The 8,535-nt window shown below is 43.9% G+C and overlaps 1 long non-coding RNA gene across 1 annotated transcript in view; it reads left to right on the top strand.

Moving 5' to 3' along the window:
• The window catches only part of LOC133108553 (uncharacterized), a 179,645-nt gene that overhangs the window by 143,970 nt on the left and 27,140 nt on the right, over window positions 1-8,535 (top strand). The window contains exon 4 of the long non-coding RNA XR_009704671.1: window positions 1,964-2,017. This is a non-coding gene — a long non-coding RNA (uncharacterized LOC133108553). The remainder of the gene's footprint in view (window positions 1-1,963; window positions 2,018-8,535) is intronic.

Genomic DNA, 8,535 nt, shown 5'->3' on the forward strand with positions numbered 1-8,535 from the left:
TGTGGAGACCACAGTCCGTGTTGCTTCTTTGTTATGCTTCTGCTTAGTGGTGCGTCTCCAAAAAGTGTTGTATGGAAACAATGATAATGAACCTCACCTTAACTAAACAGGTAGGAACCAAAATTAAATAAGTGAGAAAATAAACTGATACGTGGGGCAGTTACAACCTCAAAGGTCTAAATCATCCCAGAGAAAAACAGTGTGACAATGAATGTACCACTTTGTTAACAACATTTCTGAAATTATATTTAAAAATATGTGCTGAAATAACCCAGTCGAGGAGCTGCTGGGTGGCTCATTCGGTCAAGGTGCCGTATTGCGGTGCAGGGCCCCAAGGTCTCTGGTTGAATCCTGGCCATACCAATGTCGACTGTGGCCAGTAGCTCCATAGGGCGATGTGGTGTTGGCATCTCCCAGGGTATCGGGGGGGGGGGGGGAACCATCAACGCTCTCTAGGAACCACCACTGGACACTCGGGTGCCCATGGACTACATGTCAAAGCTGCATATGAAAGGTCCTCCTCCGACTCCACTCTATGTGAGTTTGGCTGTCGTCGTTGGTGAGACAAAAAGCAGGCTGGCAACACCACGTGTTTCTGAGGAGAACTACAGATGTGTACAACTGTTAGGAGTGTGTGTTAGGAGTACAGGGGTGTGTGTGCAGGTATGTGAGGTAGGATGCAGTGTAATTTCTGGCAGGTGCTGATTGCAGGACGGCAGCAAGCCAGTGTCTTTGTGCTTCACTGAGTCCCAAAGTAGCTGAAGCAAATATAGCTGGAGCACAATCTAAATGCCAGTGTGAGAAGTATTGATGTAGCTTCTGAATTAAGAGTAAAATAAAAACATTGTTGTGCATAATGAGTTAAGTAATGGGAGGTTCTTCATTTCCTCAAACAAGCCCATTTGAAATATATGTATAATGGAACTACATGTGGAAGCTAATTACTGCCATTGCTACCACCTTAATGTGAATAGCTATTCAGCAGCAGCCAAATAGCAGCAGGGTAATCATGTTGCAACAATTATAATTCACCATTTATTTCATTATTTTAAAAGTTTCCACATGAATAACTATAATATGAAGGGGAAATGTGACATATATGTACAAAACTCAATAAAGAACAGCATTTTGAAATACATTTTGAAAGTATTGGGCCATGGATTTTCGCCCAGTGAGAAGAACAACCTTATGCATCCACGCATACACAGAGAAAGTGTGAGAATGAGAGAGAGGAGATTCACAGGAGTGAAACAGGAGGCCAGACACATTTGGATTATAAAGACGGTCCTGTCGTTTGGACTGTGTGATGATTCTACATGGTGGTGAGTATCATGCATATCCCTGTAACTTTGACTAATGGACGTTCACTGCCTTGGTAACCTTTGTGTGCGTCACAGGGATATTTTAATTATCACCAAAAGAGGGGAATCATTTTAATCAGGTAAGGTGGCCCAGTGTTGAAATGAAAGTGATTTGTAGAGAATCGCACAAAGGTAATGAGATCTGTGCTTTTTAGCCTCACCTCCATCTTATGTTCAGGCATGCCTACTGGTTTTACTGTGAAGGCAATAACTTCCGTTTCCTCAAGCACTGTCCTGTGCGTAATATACGATCCTCTGATTGTAAAGTGTGTTGGCAAAAGGGGATGTCCTTGAGGGTAATTTAATAAAAGTTTTAAGCTGCATGCAGATCACGTAAGGAGAAGAAACTGCACCATGCTTAACCCTTGTGCTCTTTCAGAAGTGCGCTAGCTCTTTGAGCTGATTTCTGTGAGTGTAATCAGCGGTGAGGTCTGTTCTGGAGTACAGAGCTATCTGACTGAGACTTGACCTGTGTGATCACAGGAGTCTCTGACCAATTTTCCTTCTCTCTCTCCCTCCCTCTCTCCTTCTCTCCCTCCCTCTGCCCCTCTCCCCCCTCCCTCCCCCCCTCTCCCCCCTCCCTCCCCCTTTCTCTCTCTCAGGCATCAGAGTTGGGGATGCTCTCCATTTACTACACCTACATATTCTCATCTCTGGTAAGAAAGCCTGACACTCTGCTCCCTAATGGATATTAATGACGCCGGTGACACTTTGTGCTAATGGTCCTGTTGAAATGAGTCATATGCGGGTGATTTATGATTCATTAATGAGCTGCTGAAAACACACTTCCTCTCTTACTGCACGCATGCTAAGATTTACTATTTAACAACACACAGCAATCAGAAATACACTGCTCACGATACGGAGATCGCGCTTAAGGTTCCCTGGGATGGTTGAGAAATGAGCAGATAGAGTTTGAACAGGACAGCTGTGGCTGTATTTCAGAGATCTCTGAGTGTGCTCCCGCAGCACCATAGCGGATCATTACTACAGTAATGCTCTCCGTGACTCACCTGTTTCAGGGGCAATATCATCTCTAAATTGGAACTGAAGGCACAGGGCTTTCCCCTACAGATTAAATATTTTCACTCTCCAGAGAGGCTATCGCTGACCTACATTTAGACGCACAGGGAAATAAGGACCGTCTCTCTGCTCATAAACCTTCAATTTTTGTTGTTTGAAAACACAAAATGTTTATTGGAACTGGCAGGTGTAAAGCAGTGTGTGAATGAAAGTTAACTGTTAGCCTATGGGACCAGATTGAAACTACGCTGTAACTCTGAATTGTGAATCCACAGTTACTCTACGCCCTGTTACTTCATTTTAGTTCATGCTTCCAATGCTTCAGTGTCATTGTCAATATATTATATGTGTGCATGTACAATGTGAAATACATTCAGACCTATAATATACATTCAGTACTCTGCAATATACACTCAGTGAGCACTTTATTAGGCAGACCTGTACACCAGCCTGTAAATATAAATATTGAATCAGCCAATCATATGGCAGCAACTAAATGCATGCAAGCATCCAGACGTGGTCAAGAGGTTCAGCTATTTTTCAGACCAAGTGACTTTGACCATGGAATGATTGTTGGTGCCAAACAGGGTTGTTTGAGTGTCTCAGAATCGGCTGCTCTCCTGGGATTTTCACACGTAACGGTCTCAAGAGTTTGCAGAGAATTGTGTGAAAAACAAAAAACATCCAGTGAGCAGCAGTTCTGTGGGCAAAAATGCCTCTTTGATTACAACCATGGTATGCAGAAGAGCATCTTTAATCCCACAATGCCTCAAACCACTAAGTGGAGAGGCTACAGCAGCAGAAGACTTAATAAGTCTAAAGAATAAGTCTAATAAATATCGAATAAAGTGCTCACTGAGTGTATATCATATATGTGAATGTATATCACATAAAACATAAAATATGTTTCACATGGTATGGTATATCACATTGTATTGGAGGTATTATTATTCATCTTCATTGATATATTGAATGAAAGTAGGCAGGTTCAATAATCGGAATTATGAGCCAGAAAATAGAAAAACAATTTCCTCTAATTGCAGTTGGGTAGTTTTCTCTGTGTGATGAACAGATACAGGGGCTGTGTTTCCCTGATATGTGTCTCTACTTCAAGCCCTATATTCTGGGGCTGTTAAAAATACTGTCAATACATCAGAAGAGTGTGAGTGTGTGTGTGTGTGTGTGTCTATGCGTGTGCGTGTGAGCATGTGCATGTTTGTCTGCATGTGTGTGTGTCTGTGTCTGTGTGTACGTGTATGTGTATGTGTGTGTGTGTGTGTGTGTGTATGTGTGTATGTGTGTGTGTGGTGGGAGGGGGCAGAGGGAGGTGTGTTTAGTCATAGGGGGAGGGGATACTGTCATGAAGGATTGTGTTTTGCTGTCATCAGACTCTGACCTTGATAAACTCATTTAGTGATTCTGCTCTCTATTTATTGCCATACATATGGAATATATGAAACACTGAAAAGCAAATAGCATTCAGCAAGGTCTGCTTTAGATCTGAGAAGCACATCATTCACTGGTAATGGCTTTACAGGGATACAAGCTCTCACCAAAATGCCTTTCTGTTCCACTGCATCTGTCATGGAAAAACAACATTCAGTGAAGGTTTTATTCATGTTAATATTATGTTGACTCCCGGACAAACTAAGGAACAGATATAAGAAAACCTTCGAATGGGCACAAAAACCCCTGCTGTGCACAATAAAATGGTTGAAGGATACTTGTGTTCTTAAATAACAGCCGAATTTCATCTGTACTTGGCCATGTCTGCATACGCAGTGGCGGCTGTTCTTTTAAGAGGGCTTTTATACTGAAAGGTGTGCATTCAGTTATTATTTTTGTCATTTGTGCCACCTTCATTTTCATGTACAGTTCTTATTGTATCTGATTGAGCAAACACTCTCCGTTTTCTCTTTCCATCCTGTAATTCATCTTGGAGCCTTTGTAGGAAATCCTTCTTTTTACATTACATTACATTACATTACATTATTGGCATTTGGCAGACGCTCTTATCCAGAGCGACGTACAATAAAGTGCATACCCATAACCAGGGCTAAGTGTGCTGAAAGACCCTAGAGGGAAGTACAATTTCAATTGCTACCCGTACAACAAAGATTTTTTTTTTTTTTTAAACAACAAATAAACAAACAACAAAGCAAAAGTGACCAAACTTAACTATCCAAATACTGCTTACCTAGCCAACTAAAAATACCAAAACACTACGTAAATCACAAAGACAACAATTAAGGATCACAGGGAGGTAGGGAGGGATATTCTCCATCTCCACATTCTTAAATTTTTTATTTTCCCCCTTTTTGTTTGTTTCTCCCTCTTCTTTCAGGAGAACTGTTTTCATTCAACTCATCTGGATACATGCATTTTGGATGTTACTGTGAGAGGTGTTTCAATGAATTTTAGTGGCCAGTATTTAAATGACTTGTCTGTCTTATATTAACACAGTTGTTATTGATAAATACTCTGCAGTCAAGGGAGTGAGTGTGTGGTCAAGGACAATGGCAATTCTACATCATTAGCAGCTACAAATGAGCTTTGGTAAATCTACCCTTAGGAATACTGGTAATTTGTGTAGGGAGAGAGACATGATCCTGCCACTATTCAGAATGTAAGAGCCTTACAGAGGAGACAACAGTAATCACCCAGGTTACAAACCAGTTACTCAACCACTACACTACTGCTAGTCTACTCACCCACTACACCACACTGCTACAGAGAGCTACTCACCCACTACACCACACTGCTACAGAGCTACTCACCCTCTACACCACACTGCTACAGAGAGCTACTCAACCTCTACACCACACTGCTACAGAGAGTTACTCTACTCACCCTCTACACCACACTGCTACAGAGAGCTAATCTACTCACCCTCTACACCACACTGCTACAGAGAGCTAATCTACTCACCCTCTACACCACACTGCTACAGAGATACTCTACTCACCCTTGACACCACACTGCTACAGAGAGATACTCTACTCACCCACTACACCACACTGCTACAGAGAGATACTCTACCCACCCACTACACCACACTGCTACAGAGAGCTACTCACCCTCTATACCACACTGCTACAGAGCTACTCTACTCACCCACTACACCACACTGCTACAGAGTTACTCTACTCACCCTCTACACCACACTGTTACAGAGAGCTACTCTACTCACCCACTACACCACACTGCTACAGAGAGCTACTCTAATCACCCTCTACACCACACTCCTACAGAGAGCTACTCACCCTCTACACCAAACTGCTACAGAGAGCTAATCTACTCACCCTCTACACCACACTGCTAGAGATACTCTACTCACCCTCTACACCACACTGCTACAGAGAGATACTCTACTCACCCACTACACCACACTGCTACAGAGAGATACTCTACTCACCCACTACACCACACTGCTAGAGAGCTACTCACCCTCTATACCACACTGTTACAGAGAGCTACCCTACTCACCCTCTACACCACACTACTATTCTGAGCCAAACTAGCCGCACCCTTCAAAAGCAGGCACTTCCACACACTTTCTCTCTCCTGCACTCACACACACAGACACGCACACACACACAGAAACATACAAACATGCTGAGCGATGAAGGTTGTGCATTTTTATTGCTTCATTGATGCATCTGCGGGGCTAATCTCCTCAGTGGCGTGATAAATGACCTGCTTTCACCCCACCTTCCTCACATCTCATTCATCTTCTGGAACCTTCTTCAGTCACCGCTCCTCATTCACGCCTCCTGTATAAATGTGCTTTTTGTCACTGGCTTCGGTTTGTGTTCCAGGCTTTTTGGTTTTGTATTTCACTGATGGCATTTGGGTGCACTCGTCCAGGGTGATGGACTGATTCAGTGGCAGGCCTCCCCCCCGCCCTCCTGCCAGGAGGTCTCCAAGAGAAGAGGCTTCAGCACAAACTCCACCTACTGAATGGCCATATAGTGTTCTTGGGGGTCCTGTGTAGACAAGCAAATTATTTACAGCTGCAGTAATGATCTGTCCTGATTTTCCTCTACTGAATAAACAGTTCTTGGGCCCTTCTAGCCTGCAGTATGTACATATGCTCAGCCCCAGGCAGGGTCTGCTGCTGTAACTGTAGTTAGAATTGAGCCATGCCTGACTGAATGTTGTTTGGGGCCTTTGCACCGGCCATGTCCAGTTAGAGGAGAGGGGGAGTCAGTGATGTAACTGTGAAAGACCAAACAACAAGGAACCGTGAGACTCCTTGAGTCAGCAGATCATGTACTTGATATAGTGTTCATTTTCCATCATGTTCATACCAATCTCAACCCCCACCCCACCTCCCCCCCACCTCACCTCATTCCTCCTCAGACTCTGAAGTCCTTTCACTTCCTTTCCTTTGGGCTTCCTGTATTCTGTGCTGGAACATGTGGGCACTCCTCCCTACAGTATCTCTCTCCCTTCACCCCTTTCCCCTCTCTCCCTGTTTCTCTCTCTGTTTCTGAGCCTTTGCCTGTCACATTGAAATCCTGTTTAGAGCTGCAGAGAGACACAGCATTCAGCACAGAGCACAGCTCACTCACCTGTACAGAGCACAGCTCACTTACTTACCTGTACAGAGCACAGCTCACTCACGTGTACAGAGCACAGCTCACTCACCTGTACAGAGCACAGCTCATTCACCTGTACAGAGCACAGCTCACTCACTTACCTGTACAGAGCACAGCTCACTCACCTGTACAGAGCACAGCTCACTCACCTGTACAGAGCACAGCTCATTCACCTGTACAGAGCACAGCTCACTTACCTGTACAGAGCACAGCTCACTCACCTGTGCAGAGCACAGCTCACTCACCTGTGCAGAGCACAGCTCATTAACCTGTACAGAACACAGCTCACTCACCTGTACAGAGCACAGCTCACTTACCTGTACAGAGCACAGCTCACTTATCTGTACAGTACGCATATTGAGCTTGCTAAGGCTGTGCATGCCTGAAGGTGTCCTTACCTCTTCTTAAGGAATTACTTTCCTCTTCCAAAGTAAAGTCATTCATTCATTTCAGTGTCTTCAAATCTGCCAAAGGAAAACCAAATCCATTCGATAGGACAAAGAAAGGCAGATTTACTCCAAGCCCAGAGAGCTTATCCCCTTAAGTTCACAGGCAGGCAGAGACTTTGCTTCTTTTAGAGGAGCAGGGTCTCGCATAGCTCCTGCTGTGGCTCTCAATATTTAACATATTCAACGGCATTTAACATGGTTTGGATTAAAGAGAAGTTGATATGAAATATCAGCATGGGGTCAAGATACATGAAAGATATGTGATGAAAGGAAATTGATTATTCAATAATTATTTAAATAAATGTGCAGAGAAATTCCGAGGTATAAGTTTAAAGGCATGCCTTATGGAAACTGAAAGGGGTCCATTTATTTATATCTAGCATATCTTCCTGCAGTAATGCCAAAATGTAATGTGTAGAATATCAGTAGTAGCAGCAGAAATAGGAGTAGTAGGAAGAAGATACTGAAAACACATGACTGTAGTTTTATTAATGTGCAGTTTGTCTTTTTTGGTACTTTTCTGCTTGTGTAGAATACCCATACGCAACAGAGCTGTGATCCATAGCTGTGGGGAGCCCGTATCTGGCTGTGAAAGCAATGTCTCTCTGTGTGAGAGACGTCACGGTGATCTACCCATAATGCACTGCTGATTAAATAAACACAATCAGGTGCTTCTTTATCGCGCTCCTGCAGGGGACTCTAGCGTGGTCTGAAGGTTGGAGGAGAGGGAGTCGTCGTGGGAAGAGCTGTCACATTACGGCTCGCTCCTGGCTCCCCGGCTGACAGGCCGCCCGGTTTGTTTTCAGCGCTCAGGTTTCATTTCCTCCCCCTGCTTTTATCATCCTGCCTGTCCAGCCTTTCTCCTGCTGCATATTCCAACCCTGCAGCCCCATTGTGCTGCACCAACACGCGCTGAGAGAGAGCTGGGCCTCCACACATACTTATATACACTCACAGTCACACACTCACACACTCAGTGGTAACCTGCTGAGGCGGAGAGAGGGGAGAGAGAAGAATTGGTGGAAAAAAAATTAATTTATTATAATTTTTCTTTTTTTTTCTCTAGTGCTTGTGCCTTCAGGGCACTTCTTTAGTGTCCAG

The sequence above is a fragment of the Conger conger genome, chromosome 13 (genome assembly GCF_963514075.1).
Source record: "Conger conger chromosome 13, fConCon1.1, whole genome shotgun sequence".
Classification (NCBI taxonomy): Eukaryota; Metazoa; Chordata; class Actinopteri; order Anguilliformes; family Congridae; genus Conger; species Conger conger.